The 17666-nt window shown below is 44.6% G+C and overlaps 1 protein-coding gene across 1 annotated transcript in view; it reads left to right on the top strand.

Moving 5' to 3' along the window:
• The window catches only part of SPOCK1 (SPARC (osteonectin), cwcv and kazal like domains proteoglycan 1), a 591932-nt gene that overhangs the window by 224291 nt on the left and 349975 nt on the right, over positions 1-17666 (top strand). The window lies entirely within an intron of this gene.

The following is a 17666-nucleotide window of genomic DNA, read 5'->3' as shown; positions in this document are numbered from 1 at the left end:
GGGGTCTGCGAGTCTGAGCACTTGGACTCTCCTCAGTCTCCTTTTGCTGTTCCAGGCTGCAGGTTCCCCTGGGGTTTGGTGAGGCTCTTCCTCTCACATCCTGCCCTCTGGGAGGTGCACTGGCAGGACTGCTATAGCCACCATGGTGCCTTCAAAATGGAAGGAGGAGTCCCCTCTGGGTGGGCACAGTCCTGCTCCAGGGTGTGGCTGGTGCATGCGGTTCACATGGCATTTCAGCCCCTACTCCTTCCCTGACCTGGCAGTCTTCCTTCGTTTTTAATTTTATTTTTGGCTGCCCCAGGTCTTTGTTGCTGTGCAAGGGCTTTCTCTAGCTGCAGCGAGCAGGGGCTACTGTCTTATCTGCCATGCACAGACTTCTCATTGCAGTGGCTTCTCTTGTTGGGGAGCCCAGGCTCTAGGTGCATGAGCTTCAGTAGTTGTGGTGCAAGGGCTCAGTTGTTCTGTGGCATACACAGTCTTCCTGGACCAGATATCGAACCTGTGTCTCCTGCATTGGCAGGTGGTGTCTTAACCATTGGACTACCAGGGAAGCCTTTTTCAAATTGAATGAAATATTCTTTAAATTCTATAGTGCTTTATAATTTTCAAAAGTTCCACACACATGATTTCATATAATTCCATAATAACTTTTTCCCTACCCCTAGGTTGCCCCCTTCCCCTTTCCTCTCCTCACTAGTAACCGTATTGACCAGGCATCATGTACAGTGAGTGACCTGCACAACTGTCCATGCTGGCCCTGTGCACTCTCGTGTGTAAAGTCCATGGCCAGGGTCCAGTACACTTTAGATGTTCAATAAACATCACTTCCTTTGTCATCCCATCTTATTCATGATATGAATGCACTCTCTGCAAGAAAGAGAATTGCCGTATTCAGAGTATTTTTGATGCCATGTGTTGTAATGGGAAGAGTATGACTTTTGAGAACCAGTGGGCCTAGGCTTGGATCCTGCCTGGCATTGTACTTTGACCCTTAAGCCACATGTGTGAACTCAAGCAGTTTTCCTAATATTTCAGCACCTCATTCCCTTTGTCTTTAAAATGGAAGCACAGACAGCATCTCCTACAGAGGGTGGTGAAGAGTGTTAAGACAAGTAATCTGTTTAGAGCAGGGGTGGACAGACTCAGCCCCAGAGCCAAGTCTTCCTGCGGTCATCAGTTTAGAGTGATTGGTACCTTTTTAGAGGGGGACAGGGAGAGGAATGTGTGGGAAAGTCTGTTTGTGACCCACAAAGTCCAAAAGTTTGCTCTCTGACCCTTCATAGAGAAAGCCTGTCATTTCCTAATTTGGATGTTTGAGCCCTGCCTGGCATGACTAGCAGTTCTCCATGTGGTATTTTCCTCTCTTCTACCTCTTATAAATCTTTCCCCAGGGTTCTCTTTGTCTGAGCATTTGGTGCAAGAGGCTCCCATCATCAAGAGCAGCCCCAAAGGCCAAGAAATGAAGATCTATTCAAAGTGAAAATCCATAGCACTTCTGTGTTTTTCATTTCTTTCCCACCTTTAAATCTAAAACTCACTGAGGCCCTTGTGTGCTTAGAATTACCACAGGTGTGAGTAGCTTTTGATAATTTCTAATAAATAATCATGTTTAAGCTGAGTGCCAGTGGAACATTTTTCTGACACTCTTTAAACTGGTTATTTATTTTCTTGGAGAAATGGAACCTAAAATGGCTCAGTAATGAACTGCTACTGTTATTACGAGACTTGTTCACATAATGGTGAGGAGGATTTACGTTCCCAGGTAGAGTTTAGTTGTGAAAGATTTAAGAATAATGTGGTAGAGAGGCATTGTTAATAAGCATGAATGTGGTTGAGTGTGTGTTCATAGTTTATTCAGTATTTTCTCCAGTTCTGCCATTTGGGCCCCTTGGTCGTGTAGCAGAATGCAAGGGCCGGCAGGAAGGCAAGCAGTGACCTAAATCAAAATTGGGTCTAACTTTTAGTTGGGCCTCAGGTTTGTTAAGGCGTCTTGTTGTGCTGTGTGTTCAGCCATGGCTGAACTCTTTGCAACCCCATGGACTGTAGCCCACCAGGCTCCTCTATCCATGGAGCTTTCCAGGCAAGAATACCGGAGGGGGTTGCCATTTCTTCCTCTGAGGGATTTTCCTGACCCAGGGGTCGAACCTGCATCTCTTGTGTCTCTTTACCACTGTGCCACCTGCTAAGGTGTGTGCTTTCCCATAAATGAGGGCATAGGATCTGTTCATGGCCCTCAAGGCTGTTAGCCAGGGAAGAAGCACGTTAGTCTGGAGTGATTGATGGATCCGGCTACCAGCTGGTGCAGTTAGCAAGCTGCTCTCACTTATGATGTGAACTGCCCACTCCTGGAACCTTCTCAGTGTTGTATGTCTAATGGGGAAAGATCCTGTTTCATCCTCTGTCCTCTAGCCATGACTCTGGCTCAGAAACCACCAGATATCTGGTGTAATAAGTTTGTCCTCCCAACCCCAGGGTGTCTCCTAGGATTTCAGTTTTTCTTCCCACCCTTTCCATACTTTGGCTTCACCCACATCTTAGCCCAGAGGCTTAGCTTCCCTCTACTTTGTCAAAGGTGAGATTTGCCTTCAAAAGAATTAAATTACAAGTTTCCAAGAGAATCATAAAAACTCCGTTTACCAGCTCTGATTTGACCAGTGGCTGTTCTGAGGCTTTGTAGGTTGATTACATCTGAGTTGGGTCCAGTAGAGTCCATCCTCTGGGAGCTGATGGTCTAGAACTCGGCAGGTACCCTACCATCTGGGAGTACTGGGCTGCCATGGTGTGTGGAAAGAGCCCAGGACTCTGTGGTTTGACAGAGCTGGAGCTGACCTGCTGCTCAAGTTACTTAACCTCTCTGATCCATATTCCTCTGTACTGTACAACATAGAGGCTATCTCCATTCTTGCAAAGGCATTGTGATGATTATAGAGGATAATCAATGCAAAGTGCAGAGTGCAGTGCTGGCCTGGCAGCAGGTATTCAGTAGACATAAGTTATTTCCCTTTGTAGGTTGAACACAGGCTTGAATTGCTATTTCTTCATCTTGCTTTAGAAAATAGTGGAGTTCCAACACCTCCTTCATACCTGGGTCTTTGCTCTACTGCCCATAGGCTCCATTTTGGGTCTGTAGTAGAAAATATTCTTGGGAAATTTCCTGGTGGTCCATGTGACACAGCCAAAAATACCCTCCCCACCAAAAGAGAAAATATTCTTACACTGCCGTGTTCATTTTCCTGGTCACTGTATCTTTTCCCTTAAAGACCAGTAGCAGACGCTTAATTACCTTTTCCCCTCTCCACTCATTCTTTTTCCTTTAATTGAAGTATAGTTGATTTACAATATTGTGTTTCTGGTATATAGCAAAGTGCCATGTTGTACATATATATGTGTGTCTGTATATATTTAATATTCTTTTCCATTATGATTTATTATAGGATATTGAATATAGCTCCTATGCTATACAATAGGACCTTATTGTTTATCTGTTTTATATATAATAGTCTGTATTTGCTAATCCCAAACTCCTAATTTATCCTCCTCCACCACCTTTCCCCTTTGGTAACCATAAGTTTGTTTTCTATATCTATGAGTCTGTTTCTGTTTTGTAAATAAGTTCAAGATTCCCCATACAAGTGATATCATATGTCTTTATCTTTCTGACTTATTTCACTTAGTGTGATAATCTCTTGGTCTATCCATGTTGCTGCAAATGTATTATTTCCTTCTTTTTTATGGCTGTGTATTGATCCATTATTGTGTGTGTGTATGTGTGTATATACACACATGTACATATATATGTACATTTATACGTGTGTGTATGTATATATGGGCATACCATATCTTTATCCATTTATCTGCTGGTAATTGCATATTTAGGTTGCTTACATGCCATGGCTATTATAAATAGTGCAGCTGTGAGCATTGGGGTCCGTGTATCTTTTTGAATTACAGTTTTCTCTGGATGTGTGCCCAGGAGTGGAATTGCTGGACCATATAGCAACTCTATTTTTAGTATTTTAAGGAAACGCCATACTTTTTTCTATAGTGGCTGCACCAACTTCCATTCCCACCAACTATGTAGGAGGGTTCCCTTTTTTCATATCCTCTCTAGTAATTGTTATTTGTAGACTTTTAAATGATGGCCATTCTGACTAGTGTAAGATAGTATTTCACTATAGTTTTGATTTGCATTTCTCTCATAACTAGTGATGTTGAACACCTTCTCATGTGCCTTTTAACCATCTGTGTGTCTTCTTTAGAGAAATGTCTATTTAGGTCTTCCACCTACTTTTTGATTGAATTGTTTGTTGTTGTTGTTTTTTTTTTTTTGATGTTGAGTTGTGTGAACTGTTTGTATATTTTGGAAATTAAGCTTTTGTCAGTCACATAATTTGCAAATATTTTCTCTCAGTCTATAGGTTGTCTTTGCATTTTGTTTATGGTTTCCTTTGCTGTGCAAAAGCTTATAAGTTTGATTATTTTTAAATAAATAGTTTGATCAAACTATTTATTTTTTGTTTTTATTTCTATTGCCTTGGGAGACTGATCTAAGAAAATATTGGTACAATTTATGTCAGAGAAGGTTTTACCTATGTTCTCTTTCTTCTAGGAATTTTATGGTAGAAAAATGCCTTATGTTTACAAGTTTAAACCATTTTGAATTTATCTTTGTGTATGGTATGAGGGTGTGTTCTAACTTCATTGATTTACATGGTGTTAGCTTTGCCAACACCACTTGCTGAGGAGACTGTCTTTTCTCTATTGTGTATTCTTGCCTCCTTTGTTGAAGATGAATTGATGGTAGATGTGTGGGTTTGTTTCTGGGCTCTCGATTCCATTCCATTAATCCACGTGTCTGTTTTTGTGCCAGTATCATGCTCTTTTGATTACTATAGCTTTGTAATATTGTCTGACGTCTCCTTTCCACTGGTTTTTAATCCTCCTCACCTTCCATCTTTGCCTGGACCTGATAGGTATGCTTTAAATTCAAGGGCTAGCCAAGGTTTTCTCCCCGAACATTGCTCGTTTTTCTCTGGCAGGATTTTGTCACCTCAGATTGGATCCCTTTTGAATATGAATGGAACTGCCTCAGTCCTCTTTACCGGCTCTGAAGAAAGGTCCAGGAGCAAGTTTTGATGAGAAAGGGGAGGGGAGAAGACCATAACAGCACAGATGCCCTGCTGGGAGGTCTAGGTGGAGCAGCAGAGTCTCTGATTGCCTTGTCACAGTCAAAGCTGCCTGTGTGTAGGGAATTCTGTGTGGGGAAAGGCAGCAGGCACCTTGGTGAACTGGGATTTCATATGAGGAAGTGACTCCCACATCCTCCCCTGAGGACATTCCAGCCTGTGCCCCCATAGATACCCACATCTTTAGAGTATGCTTGTAGTTGGATTCTGAAGTGACTTTTCTAGAAGCTCTGCATTTATCCAGAGTGTAAATTGTCCAAGGACCCAACATATCCCCAGGTGAGAGTATGTGTGTGTGCTAAGTGACTTCAGTTGTGTCTGACTCTTTGTGACCCCATGGACTATAGCCTGCCAGGCTCTTCTGTCCATAGGATTCTCCAGACGGGGATACTGGAGTGGATTGCCATGCCCTCCTCCAGGGGATCTTCCCAACCCAGGTTTGGACCTGTGTCTCTTGTGTCTCCTGCATTAGTAGGCAGGTTCTTTACTACTAGCACCACCTGGGAGGCCCGTGCTTGAGGGCAGCCCTGGTCTGCTGAGATTTCAGAGCCCCTCCTCAGAAAGATGATGGATTTAGTCCAGCATTGGACTTTGGTGTTTAGTCTCCTTTGCTGTTTAGTCTTGGCGCCGAGTCGAAATCAGGTCATATCAGGGCATCCAAGAAGGCTCCACCTCTACCTGGCAGGGGCTAAGAGAATTCAGCTAGGGAATTCCTCTCACCCAGACTATTTTGGGAGTCCCTGAGAGCCAAGGAAGGGACATTTAACTGCTGACTAGAACCTGGCATCTCTTCCCCAAGCAGACGCATCTGTCTGTATTATCACCTTTTTATGAAGGCATCACCTCCTTCCTGCTGCGTCTGTTTCCACTGATAGCAGGAGTGTGGGTCCCACCAGGAGCTAATGTAGACTTTCCCAGTCCGGATGCCTGCAGACGCTTGGATGAGCTGCAGTGGCAGCTAACAGATAATGAGAAATCCATCACACACACGCTTGCTTGCAGCTCTGGATCACATGCGTTAAGCTGTGAGTAATGTGATTACTTAAGTGGCGTTTTATTTACACTTTTGCACCAAGCAGTGGCTGCTGCTTTTCCAAAGCAGCCATTACCCATATTTGATTTCTTAAAAATATCTGCTGTCAGGACGGCGGCATCGCAAATGGACTCATCCAGAGGAAACTAACATTCTGTTTTTCAAATTTTGTTATCAGGTTTCAGCAGAGGATATACTGTGGTCAATTAAAAAAAAAAAAGCAATGACATGTTTGGATATTTGGTGCATGCTACATGCTGGGCATTTTGCATATGTGCAACACATATGTGTTCCAAGTAAGCCTCCCAGTGAAGTGGACACCATTGCCCTCATTTTATAGAGGAAGAAACTGAAGCTCATAAAGGTTGCAAAACGTTTACCTGGAATCATTTGGCCAATGGGAGTGGAGATGTCAAGAGAAGTTACCAGTTAAGAAAAGTTACCAGTTAAGAAACTACCATGCATTTTTATGTTTCTTTATGTTTCTTTTTTTTTTTTTTGTCAAATATATTGTAATTTTTTATTTTTTTTTAGTTTTTTATTTTTTTAATTTTAAAATCTTTAATTCTTACATGTGTTCCCAAACATGAACCCCCCTCCCACCTCCCTCCCCATAACATCTCTGTGGGTCATCCCCATGCACCAGCCCCAAGCATGCTATATCCTGCGTCAGACATAGACTGGCGATTCAATTCTTACATGATAGTATACATGTTAGAATGCCATTCTCCCAAATCATCCCACCCTCTCCCTCTCCCTCTGAGTCCAAAAGTTCGTTATACACAGCTTGTTTCTTTATGTTTCACATCCAGAAGCAGAACCATTGATTTCAGCACCAAGTGAGGTTAAGAACTGAGTTTTGTGAAAAGAGAGGTGTGTGAAACAGACATATGAGATTTTGATGGGCAACACCAAAATAACCCATGCTGTGTTGTTCCCAAATAATTCCAGCAGGCAGCCCTGACAAGGTGCCTCTGATTCTAGCTGTGATTTGTGTATCCTCTCAGTAAATCAGATGAAGTATCTGAGCCTCAGATGCCTTATTAAATCGAGCCACAATTTGGGTTTGTTTCAGGAGCTGTCACCACCTTGTGAGTAAATGTACGATTTCTACTGTGAGGTCTGGGTCCTTCTCCTGACTATTTCTGCCAGGGGCCTTGGGCTGTGTGGTACTGAGTGAGCTGAGGGTCACCGCCTGCTTATTCCAGATCTTGCATTCCTTAATAGGATGCCAGGACAAAAGGAATAAATGAATGCTTACCCTATGTGCCAGCCTGGAGACAGGCTAATTAGAAGGGCTTGTGACTCTATTCAGCTGCCTGAAAAGGTGCTTAGTCATTGTTTTAGGTCATGGCCCAAGAGATTCTTCCTTCTTATGCCCCATGGGCTGTGATTCCAGTTCTCAGTCCGAACTGTTGGTGTAGATGGATCATATACTGCAGACTTTAGTGCTGTGTGAATTCATGTAGAAATGATTTTACCTCTCTGGCTAGATTTGTCCTGACTGTAATGTTAGGACAAATTGTTAGGGTAATTTAACAAAATTAAAAAAAAAAAACCTTTATAAAACTCTTTAAAAAACCTTAACAAAATTTTAGGGTAATGCTTTCTTTGTTTCCCTATCCTATAGAACTTTGAATGAATGAATAGGTAAATGGATGAATGAACAGAAAATATGCAAATATAGAAAGTAATTCATGTTAGTTTTTGATTGAAAAATAATAAAGTATAAGCAGGAAGAAGACTCTTGTTTTCTTCCATCTATTAATAACCATTGTTACCATTTTGATTTTTCTCTATTGCTTTTCTGTAGTTTTGTCTTCTTACAATGGGTCGTGGGCATTCTTTAAGGATAGCTGAGGTATCTAGAAAATGTGAGCATGTGACTGGCTAAATGAGAAGATTGTTTACAATGAGTGGGACCCAGCACTATCCCAGTGTAGCCACGTTGTCCTGGCTTCATGCATGTTGGTAGCCACGGCTGTCCCTTCTTCCTTCCCAGGCCTCTAAGGAGGTGGGCTCCAGGCATGGGGAAGGTGTAGTTATGGAGTGGATGAAATTATCACCATTGCGTCTTTGGTCCTCTTTACTGCGTCTTTCTTTCTTCCCATGTTTTGTATGGGACTTTCTCAGAGTCTCCACCTCTCATAAGAAGATAAATTTGGCTAAAGAATTTGATCTTGGAAAACTTTTCCAAAATGTTCTTGGTAGTTCTGGGCATCATGTGAAAAAAAAAAACAAAAAAACAACTGGACTCTTTCTTTTCTTTTTTATTTTATTTTTTTACCACACCATGTAGCTTGTGTGATCTACAGGGCCTGAACCCATGCCCTCAGCAGTGAAGGCGTGGAATCCTAACCACTGGACCACCAGGGAATTCCCTAAACTCTTTCTTTAATGCTCAAAAGTTATTTAATAGGAAAGGAATTTTAAAGATCTAGGATATAAGGACTGTTTGTGTTCATATTAGGTTCTTAAAAATTGGAAGCAAAAATAAAAATCCAAGACAAAAACAGCTTAATGTTTCAGTCTTCCTTGTACTCTTCCAGTACATTGCAGTCCTTGCTAGTTTGAAAATTGCTCCCACTTCATTTATATAGAGCTTTCAAGTGTATTTGATTTATTATCTGACATATTTGGAATTATTGGATTTTAAGACTGGAAGGGGGCTGCATTGTTATTAACATTCCTGTTATCTTCCAAATAATACATGAAAAGAAAGCCTGAAAAGAAAAACATATGACTTGGCTTCTGCTGGCTGAGTACTCTTCCACAAGAAATAAATATGTCCTTATTGATAGGTATTTTGTTACCATAGAAATGGTCTTAAAGTGAAAGTGAAAGTGAAGTCGCTCAGTCGTGTCTGACTCTTTGCGACCCTATGGACTGTAGCCTACCAGGCTCCTCTGTCCGTGGGATTCTCCAGGCAAGAGTACTGGAGTGGGTTGCTGTTTCCTTCTCCAGGAGATCTTCCCAACCCAGGGATCGAACCCGGGTCTCCCGCATTGCAGGCAGACGCTTAATGGTCTTAGCTGGTAATTTTGCCCTGGAGGGCTTTGATTTTAAAAGATGGGTACCTTGGCTAGGAAGCCCTCAGGAAGAGCAGGAGGCCCTTCAGTTCAGTTCAGTCGCTCAGTTGTGTCTGACTCTGTGACCCCATGGGCTGTAGCAAGCCAGGCTTCCCTGTCCATCACCAATTCCCAGAGCTTGCTCAAACTCATGTTTGAATCAGGACTGATTTCGATTAGGATGGACTGGTTTGATCTCCTTTCAGTCCAAGGGACTCTCAAGAATCTTCTCCAACACCACAGTTCAAAAGCATCAGTTCTTTGGGGCTCAGCTTTCTTTATAGTCCAACTCTCACATCCATACATGACTACTGGAAAAACCATAGTTTTGACTAGATGGACCTTTGTTGGCAAAGTAATGTCTCTGCTATTTAGTATGCTGTCTAGGTTGGTCATAACTTTTCTTCCAAGGAGCAAGTGTCTTTTAATTTCATGGCTACAGTCACCATCTGCACTGATTTTGGAGTCCCCCAAAATAAAGTTTCTCACTGTTTCCATTGTTTCCCCATCTGTTTGCCATGAAGTGATGGGACTGAATGTTATGATCTTAGTTTTCTGAGTGTTGAGTTTTAAGCCAACTTTTTCACTCTCCTCTTTCACTTTCATCAAGAGGCTCTTTAGTTCCTCTTTGCTTTCTGCCATAAGGGTGGTGTCATCTGCATATCTGAGGTTAGTGATATTTCTCCCAGCAGTCTTGATTCCAGCTTGTGCTTTATCTAGCCAGGCATTTCTCATGATGTACTCTGCATTTAAGTTAAATAACCAGGGTGATAATATACAGCCTTGACGTAGTACTCCTTTCTTGATTTGGAACCAGTCTGTTGTTCCATGTCCAGTTCTAACTGTTGCTTCTTGACCCGCATACAGATTTCTCAGGAGGCAGGTCAGGTGGTCTGGTTTTTCCATTTCTTTAAGAATTTTCCACAGTTTGTTGTGATCCACACAGTCTAAGGCTTTGGTGTAGTTGATAAAGCAAAAGTAGATGCTTGTCTGGAACTCTCTTGCTTTTTCAATGATCCAGCAGATGTTGGCAATTTGATCTCTGGTTCCTCTGCCTTTTCTAAATCCAGCTTGAACATCTGGAAGTTCACAGTTCACGTATTGCTGAAGCCTGGCTTGGAGAATTTTAAGCATTACTTTGCTAGCGTGTGAGAGGCCCTTAATTGTTACCATTAAATGAGGCGCTTAATTGTTATCATTGACTGGGAGTAGGAGGGGGGGACCTCTAGGGTCTTGGTTCCCAGAGCCTTTGTTCTCAGAGATCTCACCTCCAAAGAAAGAGATGCTTATTTTATAAAGGAAGGTTGAGCAAGCTGGCCCTGTGTCTCTGTAGGACAGAAAGAGGGTCGGGCATACAGACTAGTTGGTTCCAATTATGGCCCATATGACTTACATATGTTCTTGACAGGCAGCATGGAAACACTTGCTGGTTGGAAGGGCCAGGGTGTGAGCTGGCTCTCATCCCTGGGGTGGCATGCCATGGGTGAGTGTGGCCCCTCCAGACATAATGCCATTGCTCAGCCCTCCAACTGGAGTGGACTGATCATAGAGATGCCAGTAATCAGCCACGGCGGCTCCCGGCTTTCTGGTCCCAGAGCAAGTGGCAGACCAGATGGTGTGGCCATGGGGGCTTCAGAGACCCTGAGCAAAGCAGACAGCCTGTTATCCACTCTCTGTGGCTGCCTCTGGGCTCAGGCTCACTCTCTTGTTGCCTGAGTTGAGGGCTGTTGCAGCAAAGAGTCCTGCTCATTGCACTTGTTGGCTCCTCATCCTACCCACTGCATGTTCCTTGCCTAGAAAACTCCTTGTCCATCTGCACCCAGCGCAGGTCCCTCTGCCTCAGTAGAGTCAGCCCTAGTTCCCCGGAATGAGTGGTGGCTTCCTCCTCTGTGTTCTGTAGCTATTTTCCTTTTTATAATGACCACATTGCCAGGTATTGTTATGCTCCATCTGCTGACATTTCTGTCTCCCTCTACACTGGCCAGACCATGGGCTTCTGAGAGTAAGGGCAGAGTATTACTCATGTCTGTTTCTTAGCACAAAGGCAGACATGCAGCAAATGCTCCATAAGTGATAATTGTGCACACATGAAATGAAGTTCTTCATTGGTGTCCTTGGTTTCATTGACTCTTTCTAACCTGTCCCACACTGAGTCAGCCCAGCACCTTCAGAAAGCACTACTGTGATGGGAGCCACCTCCAAGTTCACCCTCAGTGGTTCCTCAGTGCCTGGAGATTAGGTGTGGACATCTCATCAGACACCAAGGTCCTTGAGCCTCTGGCCCCAGCTTCCTTCAGCCTTGCTTTGTCTCTGTGGGTGCCCCAGGCAGATTATGGAAACTGCCCCCCTAGAAGGCAGCAGGATGGTTAGATGTTTGTGGAGTACACAGATCCCCAAGAGTTGGGGCTGAACAGCTATCACAAGACTCAAACACATTGACCTTGGTATAAGGATGGTTATCTTATCTCTGGATGCTGTCTTTTCATATGACGTAAGTACATCATCTACCTGTCCAAGTGGTCAGATGAGCAAGTTCTCAAGCATGGAGCCTGGCTAAGGTGCTTTGGGATTCTTTCTCTAAGTCACCTGAGTCGACCGGGCCTCTGTTTGGCAGTGCTGAGGGTGAGAGACTGGCTTCCATCCATCACAGAGTTGTAGAAATGTTCGTCAGGTAAGAGGAAAATCAGCCCATCTCCAGGATTATTAGTCCATGGTTCAGGATTGATTGGATCCAACAGCGTTTGGGAGTATAGGTCCCATGGGGGGTCATCAGTCAGTGTGGGAAGATTGTTCTACGCTTGTGGTGAGCCCCAGTTAGTTATAGCAGTGGCTGTACCTGGGACAGGGAACACTGCTCCCATTCTCTGTGGAAGCTTTGTCAGTGATTACAGAGGGAAATTGTGGCTGGGGAGTGTGGGTCTAATTGGCAGGTTTGTTTGTGCTTTACCATAGGGGGAACATCACTTCAGAAGTTGCAGATTTCAAAGGAACTCTCTCAGATTCTGATGGTGACATCATTGCTTTGAAGTGGACTAAAGACCTTGACCAGATTTGTTTCTGGGGCATTGGTGGGAGCATCTGCTATATATGTGGTCCAAGGGCCAGAGCCTCGGGATGCAGAGGAGGGCAGGCAGGGTGACTGCTAAGATGCTCTCAGGGACACAGTGAGGGAGCTTTTATTGCTAACTTTCCAAGATGCTCTTTCCAAGAGAAGAAGCTGAATGGCAGGGCTGGGAGGAACTGCAGCAGGTCGTGCTGTGCAGCTAATGAAAATTTCATGTGAAGTCTGTGGCCGTGGCTTCCCAGAGAGATGGCCGGTGCCAAAGCCACCAGGTCTTCTGTGTATTGCCTTGATGTCAGTGTTGGATGCTCCACTTTGAAGTGAGCCTCAGAGAGTGTGGTGGCAGACAGGTGTGATGGCAGTGCCTGGTCCAGAGCCCACTAAGTGCTCCTCAGTGGGGCTTGCTCCTGAGACTGCTGTCACCAGAGCTGCTGGCCATGGTTCTGAAGCCTGGGGCGCCATGTGGGGTAGGGAGGGGTCAGGATGTTTGGTGGGTGTCCCGGCTACTTTCCCAGAGCCAGGCACAGGACAAATGGACTTGCTGTCCAATTGCACAAAGACCCCGTGGGGCAGGTGTTTACATTTCCCCTTTCATAGATGGGAAAGCTGAGGCTCAGATGCATGAAGGATCGATGCAGTGGTAGAGAGAGCCTCTTGGGAGGCCTTTGGGCTGTGTGTCAAATCCCTTGCCATTTCCTGCAGCCATTGTGTTCCATCTCCAGTAGGGAGTGAGCCCTGTGTTTTCTCCCAGATGCTCCAGTCCTCACATACCTCACTGGTCCTCTGTTCACTCGATGCATTTAACACAGTGTGTGGAGCTCTGCCATGCTGCCAGTCAGAGAAGGCCCCCAGCATCCCTAGGAGCAACTCATTCAGTGACCCTGAGCACTGCACAGTGCTTGGTGGAGAGAACCAGGATCTGTCTGTCTGTTTGGAACCTCATTAATCTAGGAACAGCTCAGCATCTCCCGCCCACTCCACCTCCCTGGACCTGTGAGGAGACCCCAACCAACTATCTCTGCTCATTCTCACCTCACCCATCCCTCTGTCCTCTCATGGGGTGGCCCCCCTTGACTGGGAGCCAGGTCTAAACCCCAAGACTAGAGCACATTCTTAGTTCTTCTGTTCCCCAGCCATGCTGGAGTCTCCCAATGTGACGTACTAATGTAAATATTGTTACCAGAGTAGATTGCCATTTCCTTCTCCAGAGGATCTTGCTAACCAGGGATCCTAACAGGGTCTCCTGCATTGCAGGCAGATTATTTACTGAATGAGCCATCAGGGAAGCCCCTAATGTAAATATTGTTACAATTATTGATTTGTCCAGTTTGAAAAAGAAATCTCCAGAGCTGGGCAAAACTGAGCTCAAATCCTCCTGCCTCTTATTAGCTGTGTAAACTTACAGTAATGTGACCTCTCTGAGCCCCAGTTTTCCCAGGTAGGTCATCAGGGTGCTGATTGTGCCTTCCTGACACAGCTACTAGATGAATTCAGTGAGCTAAGATGCAGTCGGCTTGGCACAGTGCCTGGCCCATGTTGAGCACTCAGAAACCGGTAGCTGCTATTATTCTTAGATGATTAGTGTAAAATGTAACTGTTACTTTAATTTTTTGATTGGAGTTCAACTTCAACTTCTCTCAGATTCTGAATCTTGCATCAGACATCTGCCAGCTGTGGCAAGCCAAGTCATGAAGTTCGTTTGTTCCCTGGGGTGACTCGGGGCATTAGCAGCCGTGGAGCGCGGCTGTCAGGCAGAGGTCCACCAGCCCTCCTTGGTTGCTCCCTCCAAGGTCTTCTGCCATCATCTCTGCTGATGCCATGCTCCTGTAACTGCCCCAGGTGAAGTCACACCAAAGCAGTTGCCCATTTCACCATCCCCTGAAACTTCCAGGACGCAGAGCCTGTGTTCTGAATCAAAGGGGAATTAACTGGGAATCTGCAGCTGACATAAAAGAAGCCACAGAGGTTGAGTGATTCTTTCTTCATAGGAGGTGCTCACTGAGTACCTGGTTCAGAACGGGCACCATGCTGGCCCTAGGTATGGAGGGGAAGACACCCCGCCCCAGCCCCGGGGACTGGCAGGAGTGTAGTCAAGTGGCCGGAGAGTGGTCAGCTGCTGCAGACCGGTGACATCAGGGCTCTGCTAGGGGCTGCCCAGGGGCTGTAGACCACACAGCAGATGCATCTCTGACGTGGAAGGACTGGGAACAGGGAGGTGGCCCATGAGGACCATCGTCTAATCTAAACCGGGCGCTGATACAGCAGTGAATGTTAGTCAGAGAAGGGAGAGGAAGGGGGTTTCAGGGACAGAGGATGCAGCGTGTGTAGAATTTTGGAGCTTGGCTGCTGCAGCCCTGAGAAGGAGCTCATGTAGGGCTGGAGTGAAGCATGTGGGCAGGGGTGTGACCTCAGGGCAACTGGAGGACTCAGCAGGGGCTGTGCCTCGCAGGGTCCTGGGAGCTGCTTGTGAGCTTGGTCTTGGCCAGGGGACTGTGGGGGCAACTGGAGTATTTGATACTGGGGCACTGTGAGCGCTGACGTCCCTTCAGAGGATCCTGGTAGGAGCAGCAAAGGGGACAACCTGAACAGCGTATAGGGAGAGGAGGCTGGCTGGGCACGTGGGGGGGACCCCAGGAGAAGCTGGGGCCCAGCTGGGGCAGAGGCTGTGTGGGTGACAGGTCACACCCAGTGTTTTATTCTCTGGAAGGCAGCATCTGGATGTTGATTGAGGCCTGCCGGCCTTGATGGTGGGGGGGTGGGGAGGGCGGCGGTGGCTGGAGTGGCAGTCTCAGAAAGATGGTGGGACCTGATTAATTTGGAGTTCGTGCTGCTCAGACAGGACTGGGCCTTGGGCCAGTATGATTTGTATTTTCTGTAAAGGAGAGGTTTATATGCTCCAAGATGGCAAGGGCCTTACTTGGTGTTTCAATGAAGTGACCCTTCTCTGGGTTTCTCTGACTGTTTTCTACTTGTAAATTAATGATTATGAAGAAATTTTACCTGTTCAGAGCAGGCCTAGTCCACTTAAGAGAATATAGTGAGTCATAATTGAAACTTAAATTTACTTAGAATTAGATGATGTGTAATTGATAACAGTGGTTCAAAACATCTCTCACTGGTTCACTGGTTGCACAGACAGCTCTGTGGTGTAAGTATTATCTTTTTTTTTTTTAATAGACAAGGTCACTAAATCTTAGAGAATCGGAGCCTGACCTTTAAACAGAGACGTGCCTGCAACTCATGTTTTCACATTTCATTGAATTTTTTTCTAAGCCACTCTTCATCCATACGACTAATAAAACTGCATGCATTGAAAATATTTCATAATTATTGTTCCCAAGGGCAATTGGTCTCCCTTCATTTGGGCCTACTTGGTATGATTCAAATGCACAAGAGCCACATAACTGAAATTTTAAGCATATCATTATTTCTATAAGCCTGTTTCTCTCAATGTTTTTGAGACATCTCAATATTATAAACCTCTGGAGATGGAGACAAAAGTGTACATTTTAATTTATTGAGTCATTCTTTGTGCCTGATAATATCCCAGTCACTGCCACATTATTGCAAATTGTTGTCACCCATCCTCCAAGGTAGGTGCAGCGGTCTTGTTTTGTGGATCAGGGGGCTGCAACTCAGAAGCTGAGGGGCTTGTGCCAGCCCAGCTGGTGGGTGAGTGAGTGAGGCAGGATCTGAGCGTATGTCTGCTTCACAGCCTGTCCCGTTCATAGTGTTTCTATTGTCTTTGAATCCATAATCCTTCTGTTTCTCTCCTGTTTGGACATTCAGAAGCCCACTCCTGGCTAGCTCAGGTGTTTTGATCATTTTGCTATTGAGGTCAAGGGAATGGGTGGCTTTGAGTCTGGGAAGACACCCCTTGTCTTGGTCAGAGTACAAATGCAGCATCATAGATCTGTCGTATTCCCGGGAGAGAAAGTCAGGTGTAGGGCACCCTTCCTGGAACAGATCTCAGACTCAGGTTTTCTCTTTGAGCAGTTGCTCCTCCAGAACCCAGCCTGGATGGACAGACAAGGACAGGGGGATTTCTTTGTGGTGGTTATAATCCTTTAATCACCTGGATGGGCCATGACAGTGCTATTCATTTTACGTCCCAGGACCATAAACTCATGCCCTTCTCAGGTTTTGGACCCCTTGAAGATATTTTGGAGCTGCAAGGTGAAATAATTTCTTTGCAGAAATGTAGAAGGTCTTTTATTCTTGTTCTCTGATGTCATCTCAGGACTTTCATTGAATTTCACCCTTTGGACCAGTGTCGCAGCAAATTAGTCATTTAAAATTCTCAAAGATAATAATTATGCCTGTATATTTGGATTTAATCACGATTCTGCTAGCTGTTCTACAGTAATGACACAGATCACCAGAGGGCCCTCAGATTTTCCCACACTTCACTTACTCCACCAAGAACCTAACGTTCTTTTCATGAACTTAGTGAACGAGGGAGGGGACCTTTTAAAGGGAGTGATGGTCAGTAACTTAAAGGAAAATGTCTGCCTATGACCTTTCTAATGTTATAATTTGAAAATTTGATGCAATTATCAAAAATGTTTACATTCCTTCCTATTGTTTGATGTGATTCTTTTTTTTTTTTTTCTCATTCATAATGCTTTCGTACTCAGGAAGTTGAGGTAGGTTTTTGACTTTTCCACTGTGTATTAGACGTAGCATCAAAATAGTTGCCAAATAAAATGTAAATATCACTCTGAATCCTAAATCTCGGTGGTAAATATTTGTTTTAGTTCAGTGAACCAGCACCACACACATTTATTTTTCATGGGTATATCCAGGGGACGCAATTTATCAAATGCATATAAACAGTCGATTTGCTGCTTTATCTTTTCTCATTAGTTACAGTACGAGTATGATTGTCAGTTATTATCTGTGTTTTACTGGTGGGTTATTTATTGAAAGAGCAGAGCAACTGACATTGTTATTTTCTAAATCACTTTGTCTGAGGCCTGCAGGACTTTATACCAAATGTCAGACCAATTTATCAAAGAATTACTCTGTTCAGGAAGCAAGTGATTTAGAGTGTCTGTATAAACAGACACCCACCTGTCCTTATGTGCACATCAGGAACAGTTACGCGCATTTCACAGGAATATGGAGATGTTAAAACTGAATCAGCTTACTTCGGTTGACTCCAGTAGAGCCAGGACTTACTATGTACTGTTGAGTGTTGCCCCGGGGGAATGTGCAGGTAAGATCCAAACCTGCTCAGAATTAGCCTGGCCCAGGTGTGTGGGTGTAATTTGTGCCCATGAAGATGTATTATTGGTCCAGCTCCCAGTCCCTAGTGT

This window comes from Ovis canadensis, chromosome 5 (assembly GCF_042477335.2).
Source record: "Ovis canadensis isolate MfBH-ARS-UI-01 breed Bighorn chromosome 5, ARS-UI_OviCan_v2, whole genome shotgun sequence".
NCBI classification, from domain to species: Eukaryota; Metazoa; Chordata; class Mammalia; order Artiodactyla; family Bovidae; genus Ovis; species Ovis canadensis.
This window is presented reverse-complemented; position numbering and strand designations above follow the sequence as displayed.